The sequence below is a fragment of the Dreissena polymorpha genome, chromosome 5, assembly GCF_020536995.1.
Source record: "Dreissena polymorpha isolate Duluth1 chromosome 5, UMN_Dpol_1.0, whole genome shotgun sequence".
In the NCBI taxonomy this organism is placed as follows: Eukaryota; Metazoa; Mollusca; class Bivalvia; order Myida; family Dreissenidae; genus Dreissena; species Dreissena polymorpha.
In genome coordinates, this window is record NC_068359.1 from 121307102 (window position 1) to 121324002 (window position 16901).

A 16901-nucleotide genomic window follows, 5' to 3' on the forward strand; every position below is an offset into this window, starting at 1 on the left:
CTGTTGTTTGGGAAAATAAAAAATAACATGCATAAAAAAGCCAACCTACGAAACAAAAAAATACATATTTATAACACGAAAATTCATTTTATTTACATCGTTAAAGGATAATTTGATACCCCGGTATCTGATCGATTTATGTATGGACTGCAGTAGCCGTCTTGCATCGAAATCGTTTACAGGATTACTTGATGTCGCTATTATATTGGACTTCTTGCACAAACCTGACTGGTATCGAACAGTCTAACATGTTCATGACTAAATTTTCCTATAATAAGTTAAGTGTCTTATTATAGGAAAATTTAGTCATGAATATGTTAGACTGTTCGATCTAGGTAATCTTAGAATTTTTGACAAGTGAGGTGAAATTCTACTTGAAAATTAAATGAACACATTATCATTCCCGAGATCTAACCGAGATATTTAAACCGGGTGTTTACTTGTTAAATGATTCAACGTTTATACAAAATATAAAGACCCAACTTAGTATTTGGGTTTGTAATCCAACGATTATACTGTTTACATTGCACATTGTGGCTAAAACGAAAGTAGAGCTTTCATTTGTACAAGAACAGGAATATGTTTATATTAGCGATATTTATCGTTTCCGAAATGGTATTCGGATAACCAGTATATGCGAATGTATATATACTCTTTCAAGTAAGTGAAAGACTACAACAAACACAGCCACACCGTGAACACGTTATTTAGCACTGTCAACATAATAAAATAAATATAAAAAAAGAATTTATATGAACATAATTTTATTTATAAAAAAATACCAAAGGCGAAAACACTTAATTTCGTTTAAAATCACGATATTGAAAAATGAAATAAACTCTGGCAGGCTACGGTATCTACATGATATATTCATTTGTATGATGAAGACACATTTGTCATAGTGCACATAAAGTCACAATTCAATTTGATTGCATTCAATTACTCAATTTTGAAATCAAAAAGTGCAGCGCCGAAACATTCTGAAGCACATTTAAATGAAACAAAAATTATTCCGTAGATCCTGTCTTTAGTAAAATTGCTGTTATGATTATACAATGTACCACAGCCACTTTTTTCTTGTGTGCATTTTTGGTGCGGGATGCGGCGCTATATTATATGCCCGGAAAATGTTCTGACGGTTTAATAAGGGGGGTGGGGTTTTAAAAAAGACCCCCCCGCTAATTTTGCCGGGCTAATTTTGTTTTCAATATACAATAATTGTACTACGAGAGTTGTATCGCATAAGTCATTACAAAAAAATGGTATAAATAGGAGATGAATACGTTAGTAAGTCTAAAAACGTTTGTTTGCAAACATGTCTGTGTACAGTCGTTTTGCGAGGCTTAGAAAATCTGAACCACGAGCCTTCAGTCGCTATCAAACTATGGACCAGAGACTTCAAACCTTTGAAGACAGGCCATCCAAACGCAGCGTGTCAAAGGAAGACCTGGCTAGCCAAGGGTTCATCTACGACCCTTGTGTCATCTCCGACACGAGAGAGAATTTCTCCGACACTATTTTTAATTGCGTTAGATGCGTGTTTTGCAATGCGCACATTTCCATTTGGAACATGGACAAAGTAGATGTGAGAGTTAGGCATCGACAGCTGTGCCCCGCTTGTCCTTTTGTGTTCGATTGGAACATGAACAAAGAAGAAATAGTGAGACTCAGTCATCGACGGTTTGGTCGTGCTTGTCCTTTTGAATTTGAATTTCTTGACTATGAGTTATGCGATAGGTACTTGGAAATCGAGTTTGAAAAGCAATATGAAAGAGATAATTATGGAATTGTGGAAACAGAAAGCGATCAAGATGTTCATTCTAGCGATGATAACCAAAAATATTCAAATAAATCGGTAGAAAGTCTTCAAACAAAAGATGACCAAAAGTATGACGAATACGATAATTATAGTGATTTGGATGAGCTGCTAATGGCGAAAATTGACAAGACTTGTACTCGTACCCGCTACAAATCTTATCAAAAACAAACTGAAAAGCAGCGTAAAAAGGCTGAAAACAGGCTGAAAAAGAAACGAAGAACAAAAATACGCAATGCAAAACGAGATCAAAAGCAAACATATTACCAGGACAGAATCGACGATGATAATTACATACCTCAAAAAGGTTCCAATGATCAAGATGTAAAGAAACATGATAGAAAAATGTGTTGGGTTTGCAGAACTAATGATGCTGGCGATATACTGGAAGAACAGGTTTTCGAATCTTACGAACAGTTTTATCAAAAGCAAAAATATTACCGGGGCGAAATCGACGATGATAATCACATATTTCAAAAGGGTTCCAATGATCAAGATGCAGAGATACATGATAGAAAAATGTGTTGGGTTTGCAGAAGCCGTGATATCGATGATATGATAGAAGATCAGTTTTTGCAATCTTACGAACGTTTTTTGGAGGAAAAATATAAAGAAGAATTCGACAATTGTTTTGCGGACGAAATCGGTGGCGTCGATGATGAAGAACAAAATAAAATTGAACATCTACCTTATGTTCAATCGCCATATGACTATTTGATTGACAAAAAGCTGGATGAAGAGGCCCACCATATTTATTTTTCTGATTACGAGGCATTCGCGCAATACATCGAAACGCGGGACGAAGAGGCCGACCATATTTATTTTTCTGACGATGATGCATCCGATGCGGCATTCGAGTGATACATGATATTAACACATAGATGTGTGACTCAATAATTAACATTTTATGCATGTTTGTTTTGTTGTGTTCGATTGTATATGTTAATAAAAAACCTTGAAACAATTGTGCGTGTTGTTTGTTATTTGAGTATGTTCTGAACAAATCACGAAAACACAAGCTATGATACAATACGTTTTATTGAATATTCTTCATGGACATTTTATTGGAATATCTTGTCATCGCATTCGCGCTAAACATTTCAAAAACGTGCTCTGTTTCAAGAATATCTTTGGCAATATCTTTTGACTTTTCAGCACCTCGAAAATCAATTGCACCACATATCCAGTTTTCGGCATGAATGAAACCATACAATAAATCGAATCTACACAGGTTCGCTTTCGTAGCAAGAACGTTCAAGGTTTCTTTTGTCACATCTTTGATCAGAAACGACCAAACTGAAAAGGTTTTCCTTGAAGTACAAGAGTCCATCAGCGCATGTTGAATCTTGATTTTGCTTATGTTTGTTTTGCTGCAAACGAATTCAACAATTTCATCAAATAGACACATTATCAACTTCGTTGGTTGTAGAGAAGCTTTGAGTCTTGCGTACGTTTCGAATTGATGTGCAAAATGTTCTCTTGTATTTATTTCCACATGCTGGAAATCTGTCCACAGACACATAGGAATGCTATTTGTGGTGTAATCCATGTGAATGACTGGAAGACAAATAACTTCAATTTGTTTGTAGAAAATACTTATATAGGAACTTTCCAAAATGACAATGCATCAAAAACTCGTCATGTATATGTTTGTGCATATAGTCGCCCTGTTTTTTCCCTTAGTTTTACAAACAAATGCGTTAGGACGTCCTAAACCAAATTTGTATGAACCGTCTTGTTTCAAGCATGTACAGAATACACCGATTGACGTTACGAATGGTTTATTTTATGTGTTGATAAACGTAACCTATGAGTATTTGTCATTATACGACGATGTCAAAGAAAATTTACAATTTTTCAACAAATGGATGAAACACCCAGAGTTTAGTTTAGAAGGTCATGAGCAACAATGCAAATCCATAGGTCTATCTAGATGTCCGAACAAGAAAAAAGCGTTTTCGAAACCGGTATACAGTGTAGTTGATGGTTTTGTAGCGGGATCAATGTTTATCACTTACGACTTACCCAGTCTTTTAGTTAGATTGCAAATTGAGCCGAAAACGTACTCTATCAGTGAGTTTGTGGAATCTGTGTTTACTGAGATTTACACACACGCTTGGATACCTTTGTTTCCATACAATTTTTCATTGACCTATGATGGAAGTGAAATTTGTGCAAATGGGATGCACGGTCATGCCTTCATCAGATTTAATACTGAACTGTGTACAACGTTCGGAACATGGTGCGATGTAAATTTAGAAGGTGCTAGTCCCGAGAAACAGGATCATGCGTTAACACGAATCAAAAATGCGTTATTGAAGAGAAAAATGAATGATTTGTCAGTCGCCAAGTATATCAAAGAATATGATCTAGGTTTGGAAATAATCCCTTCTAAGTCCAAAGAATTGCGAGACACAATTACACAAATAGAGCAGGAAATGAGTGAGATCCGCTTAAAAATCGATGATAAGTTCGACTTTGACTATGATCAATCTGACGAGGATTACTCTGACGAGGATAACTTTGATGAGGATTACTCTGACGATAATTTGGATGAAAAGCAAAGCGCTGAAAATGTTCCAATTATCGATTTTTCTGACTTTTTTTTCAAAAACACTAAAGTTCTGTCAGTAACAAACAAACCTATCGTTGACCCTATCGTAAGCCAAAAAATTCACGATATTCAAAATGCCAATACTTTCGTTAGCCAAACATTTTACGATATTCAAACTTCTACCAACAAGCCAAAAAACAAAATAAGTCCGCCAGTTAAAAAAAATACTGTTGTTAACCAAACTTCTCACAAAATTCAAAATGCTCTTAACAAGCCAAAACTCAACGTTAGTCTGCCAGTTAAAAACGATAACATTGTTATCCAACAATTTCAAAATATGCAAGATGCTATCAACAAGCATAAAATGGGAATTAAGCACCACAAGCAAACCGTTGCAGAAGTATCTACGTATGGATTGCAAAATTGTTACTGCCTAACATGTAATCGTTCAACTACAATCGGCAAAGTACATAACAATCGTTGCTATTTCATCAACTTGGATTCATCATTCAAGATTTCCTCTAATACGCATTTTTCTCCGTTTCGTGAATACACACTCTTGATTATCAACGAACGTAATCATGCTTTACGTGCGATGCTAAGTCAAATAGTGAAACAAGTGAGTAACGAAGTTATTCTCGCGAAAAAGGCTTCATCATATCGACTTACTGTCTTCAGCACCAAAGATGGCACAACTGTTGATAAGATTTGTATGTCGTTATTCAGAAATACGTATCAAATTGAGAATTGTACCGAGAGCACGAATGCTGTGCTTATAGCGAGAAATGGTCATTTCATTCGCGTACCACAAATACAATTGGCTAATTTCACATACTGCGATATTGGTGCTGTGAAAGCGGAAAATGGCAAATGTTTTCGGATTGATGCAAATTGTTCGCACTCAAGTATTGCGAGTGTTTACGATTTGGATGATAAGTTAGTTTCATATTTGGTTAGCATTACTCAGAACACGGCACACAATATGAGTGAGGCAAAGTTTCAAATAAAAAATATAGATGACAGTTCTGTCACAAGCGAACACTTCATTGTGTACAACAAAAGGACGAACAGTGGACAAGAATGCACGTATGTCGATATGCGATCAAAGACCATTTCAATCGAAAAATGCAAACACAGTCCCACGATTTGCGAGGTTTTGTTGGGTAAAAGTACATTGAATGACGAACCGGGACTAAGAAAATTAACGTTTTGGGAAACTGTCGCTGTTTGTGTTGGTGGATTCATTGTGCTTGTGATAGCTGCTATTTGCTTCATAATTGTACTACACAGCATAGCTCGGCATAACGATACTGTTGTAAAGAGTTAACATATATCAAAGCGTTTGTATCCGCTATTGTCATAACTCACAATGACTTCGTATGACAACATGTATACCATTGAACGCGAGAGCATTGGTAACACTCAAGAATTTTCCATCCACGTTTTTAAATGCATCAGCGTTTTGATCAATGAACAAGAACTGCTCGAAAGCATTTTTGAAACCATACTAGACGATATTGGAGACGAAAACGTGTTCATATTCGACTTGACAATCGAGTTTTGTTTCACAAAAGTTAGTAAAACTCTATAGATCAGTCAGCTAAATTCGCAAAACTGTTCGTGTTTTGACATTACTTGTGCTATGCAGGAACAAGGAATCAATTTCACGGTACCAGCTGATCTTCATGTTTTTGTAACAAAAAACGCATAAACACATTTTCAGTCATAATTTCACTATTTTGAGTTGTTGATGGACTACAAAGTTAAACCATGTAACGGTGAGCGCTGCACTCTATGTTCTCAAATAAAGAGTGGAAATAGTTTTCAGTTCAATTGTGGTTTTGTATACATTGTTGAAGATGGAGAGAACTTGACTTGTAAATCAAAAGATGTTATATATGTTCTGAAGTGCAACACTTGCGGCGGTGAGTACATTGGAGAGACCATTAATCTGAGAAAACGCATTCATACACACAACTCTCATATTCGAACAGAGCAGCATTTGTGTCGAGCTACTGACCATTTGATAGAATGTGGGAAACACTTGTGCGATGTTAAGGAACGGTACACTGTATTCGTTTTGGAGACAGAGCGAGACAAGCACGTGCGTAAAGCCAAAGAGGCGTACTACATTCGATTATTCAAGCCAATGATGAACAAGTAAGGCGTGCATTATTTTTCAAGCGTATATATATAGCTGCAGTTAACAAAATAAGCACACTCGCAATCACTTTCTACGATGGCACAAGCAATGTTGACCTCGAGCTATGCTATAAAAACGAACAACCGAGAACGAATACAGCAGTTTGCGAACACTGTACTCAATCACGGCGTGAAAAGGAATTTGGTTTCTGAAGTCGAGTCAGGTGTCTTCTTGTCGCCTAACGATTATTTGAAGATAAAAGAACTTTCAGAGAAACTAAAACAGATTGATGCCAAACTAGCGCAGTACAAAAGCCTCAAAGTAAGAACGCAGAATCTGATAAAGGGCATCAAGAAAACAAAAAACCTGCAGAACGATGTTGTGAAGACTGTGAGCTCTAACGTTTTCGATCGAATTCCAATTGATGTGATTAACAAAATACTCGGTTCTGGGGAAGACGAAAACATGTTTGCGCTAATAGAGCGAATAAAATCTTCCAATGTTGAGGAAAAACGCAAATATGCCGATATCGACATCTCCGATACAGAAATCTCAGATACGCTAAACGATGATGAAAAGGAAATTATGAACGGTCTGGCTGTTAAAAGAATGCGCAAATCTGGTGAAACGAAAGCTGCAAAGAAACCGAAAAAGGAAAAGACTATACTCAGTGATCTAGAATTGAGCGATGATGACGAATGACTACGTTGTTGCAATATTGTATGATTATGTTGACTTGTGTGTGTTACATTTTTTGTATATGTTGTAAATAAATTGTATCAATGAACTGTAAACATTTGTTGCCTTATCAATGGATATTGACGAGGTTTTGATTGTTGACGAAGACGAACAGTTAGCACAAAACACCTACTTGCTTTCACCCATGTACTCTAGACATCACCACGAATGCTCGCTATGCATTTTTCAATACATAACAGAATATGAAGAACCAATACGAATATTCGAAAGCAAGCTAGTAGAAATGAACTCAAAACTCGGGTGTGGAATTCAAACGTGTGTCACAATGGTTCTCAATGAGTTCAAAGACGATGAACGCATGTCGTTGTTCAAAAAAATTGACAACTAGCGAAATTACAAGCCATTTTGATTCAGTATTTGGCGATCCTATTTGTGGATACAACCGACTTTAAGCTTACAATTTTTTCTCTCTGTTTGACGAAAGTACGGTTAACAATTCCACATACATAAAGTTTATTTACGATACATACAAAACTTCGAGAAACACTTCACTCTGTCCTTATTCGCTTTTAGGAGTTTATGTTTTTCTTGTTATGATTAACACTATAGGATGTGATTCCCAGCTCAAGAAAAAACATGACTTTTTGTGGATGTTCAACTGTCTATACAATCACAAATTACGGTTTGGAAAACTGCGATAAAAATCTATTTAAGGTTAGTTTTTCTATAGAAACACTCAAACCACACACAACCATGTCAACCATGTCAACCATAAACGTTAAAGATATTAAACGGGTCACTGACACCGAAGCCACTAATCGCTTGTTCACTAAACTGAAGTACGATATTGGTATTGAAATCTCTTCAAAGCTCATTCAGTCGCTTAAACAAAGCAAAGACAGGGTTGTATTTTATGTGGGCAAAGAACAAAAATCATACCCAGCAGCAATTGTGAAAATGTTCACTAACGTTAAGACAAATCATGTCAAGATTCAGCCGAAGTACAGTGTTCAAGAATTGATGAACGTGTTTGAAATTCTCATGAACCTGTCTGAGTACCAATGTAACGGTCTCACGCTAGATTACTCGGATTGGCAGTCAATCTCTAGTCTGGTAAACATGATCGAACTCGCTGAGCACCTAGGCATGACAGAAGTGGTGATGTTTCTTAAACGCATTCCACAACTTCTTACATTTCACAACAAAACCGCGTATGATAACGAATTGCTCAGAAGAGAAAACGAGTCTAAGGAAAACCAAAAACCAATGTCTGTCAACGAACCTAGCGAAAACGATGAAAAGCGGTCGAGAACTAGAAAGAGAAGCTTTACAAAGGTGTTCAGTCGTAGTCTGAGTTGAAAGCGCAGAGAAGAAAATGTTATGAACTAAATGTTGTATGTTGTTTGTTGTATGTTGAAAATAAAGAGCAAAAACAGTAAACTTGTGTGTTTGTTTTCTTCATGAAAGAAGATAAAACCCAAAACGTCAATATACTTGCATCTTCTCTACCAAACTAACAACCAAAACATAAAATGCATTTCAACATTTTATTTGACGATACTATTCAAACAAATACACACACAAGCATGCACTAAAAGTCATAACACTAATCAGTCCAATGAATCCGCTTCCAATCAAATATTTCAGATCTACAAACAGCGCATTTGTTCCCGTATATATGCATGTGCCAGCAACAGTGTACGCAGAAAAGGTGCATGCATGGTGCTACGGCAAAGGTTTTCTCTTCATTGCAGCAAATTATACAAGTACGCGAGTCTTTCACTGCTTGCTCTTTTTCCAGGTGAAGTTGAGCCATACGTTTTTTGCAGTCTTTGCAATCACAGCAACTATTTGCTTGAAAGCGTTCACGAAGTTCTTTCATAACCTGTATGTCTTCTTTTCGTATTTTTCTATAAGAAAACCACCATCGCAAGTCTTGAATACAGCTCACCGCTAGGATTGTAGCAACAATCATGGCTTCTTATTATTGTCAATTTTAGTCTTTTTGTGATCCCAAAAATCGGGGTTTCGTTCTTCAATGATGAATCGAATAAGCAAAATGCCAAGAAATAGAGTCGCGAACATCAACAAATGAAATGAAGCTTACTTTTTATGCTGCGCTTTTATATGCAAATTTTGTAACGATCTATTTCACAAACCGTTTCACTTTGTCTGTAAACGTTGCCACATTGGTCACATTTTAGAACATGGAGAACGTTCAATGCATATGCTTCAATGCTCGTTCGAAAACACCAGAGCAGAAACGTATACAGAAAAGAAAATGGAAAATCAAATCTCAATCTGCTGCGAATAAGTTGTGGGACATCATATCAAAGCATATGAGCATAATATCCACAGAGGAGCCTAGGGTGAAATTGTTTCGCATGTCAAAATCTGAAACATTTGAACCATATGCATTTTTTTCTCCTGACTATGAACCTCAACCCGAGTTCGATTATCAGATCAAAATCACATGCTTTGGACTAACAGTTCATTTGAATGTGTATGTAAGATTGGGTGAAGATGACGACGAGGACGACTTGATGCTTGTTATGGACAGACCAGACGATACAAAACTATATTTCAACATTTTTGACCGCGATGGCGTGGTTGAGAAGAAACACAGTTTTCTAAAAACCAATGGTTCTGATATGTGCAAAGAAATCATCGATATGATTGGTCTCAAAGACATTATCGATGAGTGTGAATTATTCGAAAATTTGGCTTCAAACATATCGTTATCTGTAGAAAGTGAAGTTGAATGTGAAAGCGATAATGAATAAAACAACCAAAAACGTATTTTTCTGTTTTCTACTTTTTATTCAACAAACATGTTTACAATAATGTACAAATGCATTCCATTTACCAGGTTGTTTTTCAACCCAGTCATTTAGTCTATACTTTCGAAAAACGTCTTGAATCTTGACCAGGTGGTAGAAGCCTTCAAGGTTGTATTTCGATCGTTCATGCACGACGGCAACAAACAAAACAAATGCAGTCACAAACACATCCCAGCTCAAACCACTGTTCAGCTTTTGTTCAAGCAATTCGGCGAAATAGTCTTCATCAAAACAAGCTATGGTCAGTTCATCTTTTGTAAGAACATGCATCGTAACAGTGCTATTTACAAGCAAAATCACACATTCGACGATGTCACAAAGAGTGTCATTTGAGTCCTCAAACTGCTTGCATTCCAAGTAATTTGCTACCATCGCAGCCACAAACTCACAGCTGAACATTTTTTACGTTATGACAACTACTGACTTTGCGTGAATGGTTTTATACTCGAGTTAGGCGCTTGTTATTTGAACTGTTGTAGTAGTTTGTAAACGTCTAGATTGAAATCCTTGCAACACATACGCAATAACTATAACTATAACCAAAGAAACAACCACAAATGTTAGTGCAATAAATAAGACCCAAAAGCTGTTTATTTTGGAATCATCGTCATTCGGTGAATCCAGTCCCATACCAGGAATTCTAATCTGACACAGAGTTCGTTTTGTTGTACAATCTTCATACGAAATAGATTTTTCATTCACGTCGATATACAAGCACGTATTGTTCTCATCATATGACACTCGCGAATAGACTATCGCGTAATCGTTTAATTCGAGCGTTTCGTTCAGACTGTCAATTTTGAACATCAAATTTTGAGATATTGCATTCACCTTCGGGTCGTGCGTTCTGTTAATCAGATAGTCAAAAGCGTTTTGCAACTCTTCTTCTGTTTGCAGCACTGCTGGTAAGCACTGGCCATCTTCATTCACCACGAAACAAGTTTTAGGTGATGTGATCGACGCTGCTGCGTTTTCGTCAAATGAACATGTCTTGTACGCACGCGGATTGAAAGGTGACACAGTCACAAACTCTCCTCGATCCGCTTTTAACAGCGCTACGTTAGCCGTTTCGCATGAAATGCCCAAATATTTTCGTTTGAACAAATGAACGCATTGAGCAGGCCTATCTTTGTTGTTGAACAGCGCTATCTTGATAGAACCTTGAATGTTGTTCAAAATAAATTCGTTGCTTACTTGAGTGAAAACCGTTTTTAGATGAATGTTTTTTTGTCCAAAAATGACCACATCGTATGCATTATAGTCGGTACTGTTTACAGTTTTACGTACATTGACGTGCGTTGAAAACTGGTTTCCAACTTTGAACTGTTGCTCAATACTGATAAAGTAGCAAGATCCATCATATATTTTACCAATACTTTTAGTCGGATCACACACATTGCAATAACAGTTTTGTAAACCGTAAGAAGAAACGCTTTGAACTGTTGTGTCTGCGCGGACAACAATGAAAAAACACAAAATGATAAACGCCCGCATGCTTGGCTCAGAACATCAAGAATGACAAGATTCGTTTGTTTAAGTGTGTTTTATATTTATTTTAGTTCTTATGATCTTTTTATTACGTACGACATAAATCCTATTATTCCAAAAACGATTGCAAACACGACTAGAATGCAAAACACAACGTCGACAGATCCTTTTTCGCCATGTTCGTTAGCCTTTGTGGTTGTTGAGCCATTGGTGGTGATATTACCACTCGTTATGTTATCGATTTCACTGTAGTTCTGTTGTGTGCTAGTTTTGTTTGCAACTCTCGATGTGGTTGTTGAAGAAACACTTTGAACTGTTGTGTCTGCGCGGACAACAATGAAAAAACACAAAATGATAAACGACCGCATGGTTGGCTTAGAACATCAAGAATGACAAGATCCGTTTGTATAAGTGTGTTTTATATTTATTTTAGTTCCTGTGTTTTTTTTATAACGTTATACACAAATCCTATTAGTCCAAGAACGATTGCAAACACGGCTAGAATGCAAAACACAACTTCGATTATAACAAGGACAGATCCTGTTTCGCTATTTTCGTTAGCCTTTGTGGTTGTTGAGCCATTATTTGTGATATTACCACTCGTTATGTTATGGATTTCACTGTAGTTTTGTTGTGTGCTAGTTTCGTTTGCAACTATCGATGTGCCAAGATCGCTATTTTCTTCAACCTTTGAGGTTGTTGAACCATCGCTAAGGGCATTGACAACTGATGTGTTATGTTTTTTACTTAATGTTTTAGTGGTATTTTCGTGTGCAACTCTCAGTGTTGCTTGCGTGCTTTTTTTGTTAACCTTTGTGGTTGTCCAACCATTGTTAGGGATAAAAGCAAGCGTTGTGTTTTCCATTTCGCTGTTTGTGTGTGTGTCAATTTCGTTTGAAACTGTCGATGTGACGAAATTATTATCGCTACTGCGTTTTTCGATGTCTGCAACATGATTAGATGTATTGTCTGGTACCAAGAATCGCCATAGAGAATCAGTAGCTAGCATCCTACCTATATTCGGGGTCAAAATCAAAAAGAGTGTGCCTTTGATTTGGAAACAAAACCTGTCCCTGTGATTATCAATGGTCAAATAATTGTCTTTCACGCCCAAATTTTGATTTATGACTTTTCGTATGGCCTCGAGAATATCATATTGCGTTGTGTACATTCTCTCAGGAATATATACAATTTTGCGTAACTTGTCTAGCTCATCATCATAGGAAACGATTGAGAATGCACCATTGTATATACCCAGATCGCGCTCTGGCGATTTCTTGAAGCAGTTATCGTTACAGCTACATAGAGACACAAACAAGACAAATAGTATGAAGCGCAACATAGCTGGTTTTTATTTCATTCATCTAACAAAACACATGTAGTAGCTATATAACAAAAAATTTGCACACAACAGACTACAACACAAAATCTGCAGGAATGTACAAAACGAGGCCGTTTGTCAGCAATTCCTTCGACACACAAAATGCGACAAAGTTCGGTGGGATGTGAATGTTGGGAATGCATGTTCTAACCGCTTGAGAGAGCATATCTTCGTGTTCTTCGTTTTGACACTGATTGATGAAGTAAACTTTACATGGGTCTTCTTCGGGCAACATATCGCTTACGGGCATCGGGTTTTCTTGTACCTCTTGTTCTGGGGTGAACGTTTCCACGATTTCTTCTTTCACGACTGCCAAATCGACCGGCATACTGATTATCTCGTTTTGCTCCGAACACGCCTTCTTATCAGAACAAGGCAAGTCATTCCATGTTTGTTCTTGTGTTTTGCAAAGCATCTTTTTGGGGAGACTGGACTGATCCTTTGAATGTTCAGCAAATTTGCGTTTACGATTAGGAATAGCATTGGTTAGTCTTCCCTTTCCCCCATCAATCAGCTCCGTTTCAATTTGAAGACTCTTCCAATGCTTTATGTACAAAGGATGCATCACAAACAAAACCTCTAACGCCTGACACAAATTTGTATTTGGATATCCATATTTTGGTTGCAGTGAGTATACGTTAGCATTCATCTCTCTCATTTCGATGCCAGTTTGCAACGCTTCGTATATTTCACCACAGCTTCTCACAATTTTCAGACCTATTGTGAGCTCTTTCTGTGTACTGACAAGCTGAAAGTTTTTACTCGGTAGCACTCCTTTTTTCACCAATATTTCCACGATATCATTTTCCGAACAATCGAGTAATGTCATGACTGCTCGAAAGTAGGTGTTCAGCTTCAATCGTATCTGTGTCCTTTCCAAAGATAGGCAAGTGGATTTCACCGAATAGACTTTGCTAAACTCCTCGATTCCGTGCAACTCCAACACTGGTATTATGCATATCGGCAGTCTGTAGTTTAACGTGGGATTCGACTGCATGTATCTACCCTTCTTTATGCGCTCGGTTAGAGTTGCGAAATGTTCTGGTACTAATGTTTTCAATATTTTGAAGTAGCACATATCAATCTTTTCATCGGCAACAGAAAACATCAAGTCAACATATCGTTCAAACGCAGCTAGTGTCGGTTCATCGAGAAACACATGGTCCAGCGTTGGCTTGTAGTTCAAGTAGTCATACGGACTGTTAGTTATAGACGTAAAACGCAGTCCCTCGACATCTGTGAAAGGACATGTAACGCTGAACATGTACTTCTTTTGGTGACCATTCGCATTGAAATTTCTTTTCTCACGAATGAATTTTTCGCACAATGTTTGGACCGACATATTGTCGCTTCTGTTGTCAGATTGTAAATGAGACACATTCAGTTTTTGTTGCAGTATTTATACAAGTCGTCGTATTACAAATTCCATGATAAAAACCTAAATTGTTGAATTTGAATAACAGAAATGGCTCGTTGCAGCGAAAGGAAAGGCGAAAGCAAATTGAATACACTCATCAAAGCAAACCAACCCGAGTTGCTAGCTACACACATTAATCAAAACTTTGGTTTCGATTCATCGTGTTACATTGTTATCAAAGAAAAACATGTTTTGCCTGTTGATTTCACACAAACAGACCTAGAACAAGTTGTCATTCATATATCTAAACCTGAATACATACAGTTTGTGAAGCTCAGGTTTAGTGGTTCTCAAAGCAATGGGTCTGATTTTCTGCTTTGCGAACAAACCGATTACGAAGATAACTACGGCAATGAGGTTCATCAGTGTCACCTTTATTTTTCAAGAACATGTACCAAAGATATGGCAGCTACGAGCTATTACTTGACACAAGCCTTAAGTATGATTGGAGTACTAACATTTTCAAAGAATACGCATGACAAACTGGCTTCGTGTCTAATCAAACGTTATGGTCAAACACTCGTACCCAAATGCACTACTGATTTTTGGAACAAACAACTTGACTCATTTCGCATGAGAAGCATTCTTGAGGTCTCGCAGCAAGATGACTCAGCGACACTTCGTGAGGAAATTGAGCGTTTGATGCAATCAAAGTACAACTTCGTTTCTTGTGAATACAATACGGCCAACAAAAACCTAAATATTCTGTATACTGAAACAAGTAACAACAGCTTTGGGTTAGTGGTTGTCAAAGAGTCGCTGCAAATAAAAGGCGCTACATGACTGGTAGATCAAATCATTCTTGATCTAACCTTCAAAGCGATAACATGTCTGTGCCAGCAACTACATTCCGGGTTCCAAAAACTGAGGACTGGGATATGGAGATTAGGCTGTCTGAGATAAAAAGTATGTTGTTAAGAATTTCATATGTTAGTGTTGGAGGTTTGATTGTAAACGTTGAATGCTGTAACTAACTTTTGCTTGTTCTGTTTCAGAAACCGTCACTCCAAAAACTGAGGACTGGGATGCCGAAATTGCGGTGGCGAAACGTCCGACTTTCAACATCAGCGTGGGCAAAATGACGCAGAGACAAATTAACAGACTAAACCGATGCTGGACCTGTCGCTGCGTGCCTGTCAATTGTACATGTTCAAAGTATTGAATAAAATTGTTGAAACGTTCACAGGTGTTTGTTTGTTTTGTAGAAAAATGTTATATAGCAGTAATTTGACTTAGTACACTTCACACAAAACAATGCTAGCCGTCGAACTCAAAGATTTAGGTTTTTTTCGACACATGTTACGTTTAAACCTCGAACAGTGGAATAAAGCAGTCGAAATGTATATCACGGATCTCTATCCAGATGCTAAGTTTACATTTTCGCAGCGAGATCAATGTTGGAAAGTGACGAATACAGAAATTGTTTACTATGTTGATATTGAGGTTATTCTGATCAATCCGAAATATGATTTGTGCTGGACACACCAAGATCCCACAAAACGACTTCAAACCATAAATGGGATTTTGTTGAGCTCAAAAGCCAAGAGAACAAAACTCGTAACGTTTGACCAAGAGTATTTTTGAGACAAAAAATGTATAAAGATGTTGAAATAACCAATTGCATGTGTAATATAATATCATATCATATCATGGATGATACCGACGCTTTCTGCACGTATCAAACAAGTATGTACATGGAAAACTATATCGATAGACTGAAAACGTTTGAGCATTGGTCTCCCCAAATACAGCCAAACAAATACCAGCTTGCTTCGTGCGGGTTGTACTACTTGGGACAACACGATCGTTGCAAATGTTTTCGTTGTGGCATTGTGTTGTATCATTGGAAATCCACAGACGATGCTTTCTTGGAACACCATAAACATTCACCGAATTGCCAGTTTTTGCGAATGGTGGGTCCAGGAACAAGACTGTTGATAAACACATGAGTATGTTTTGTATAATTGTGTTGTTAATAAATATCATGAACCGTTCAATTCGTTTTGTTCTTATTCTTGTAGTAACATATACTTATTCATGCAACTACCAAACGCAAAGTTGAAAAACAAGTACTATTGTGTGCACGAATGTTTGATTTCGCTATTGCGTTAGTTATTGATATAACCCAGTGTCGTATGTTTTCTCAAACTATATTATCCAACTCTAATCAAAGCAAATACAAACAACTATGTATATGTAGTTTCAAACGATTTTATTCTGCAACAATCAATATTTCAAACATTCAATCTTTCGCAACAACAACGTACAATAGTTTACATAGTCCACTAGATCAGCCCACATAGTCCACTCGATCAGTCCATCACAGATGCAAAAGCCTCGCTCCTCTGTTTTGACCGTAGCCCTGAATTTCGCCACACCATTCGCAGCGATCGTCGATCCGCGTACATGACACACAGCTGAGGGCCTCGCATCTACGGCAAAAGTTCACCATCGAAAAAAAGTTTTTGCACCTATGACACACAATCACTAACGTAGTGTCATAAACAGTTGGCAGCATTTCGCCCATGCTCTTAATCCATCTGTCACAAGCTGCTTTGTTGTT

General features: G+C 37.3%; 1 long non-coding RNA gene across 1 annotated transcript; it reads left to right on the forward strand.

Annotated features, from left to right (window-relative positions):
• Positions 1-6304: 6304 nt before the first annotated feature.
• LOC127831739 (uncharacterized) lies at positions 6305-15519 on the forward strand. The gene is made up of 2 exons (XR_008026476.1): positions 6305-6530; positions 15334-15519. It is a non-coding gene; the product is annotated as an uncharacterized LOC127831739 (long non-coding RNA).
• Positions 15520-16901: the final 1382 nt, after the last annotated feature.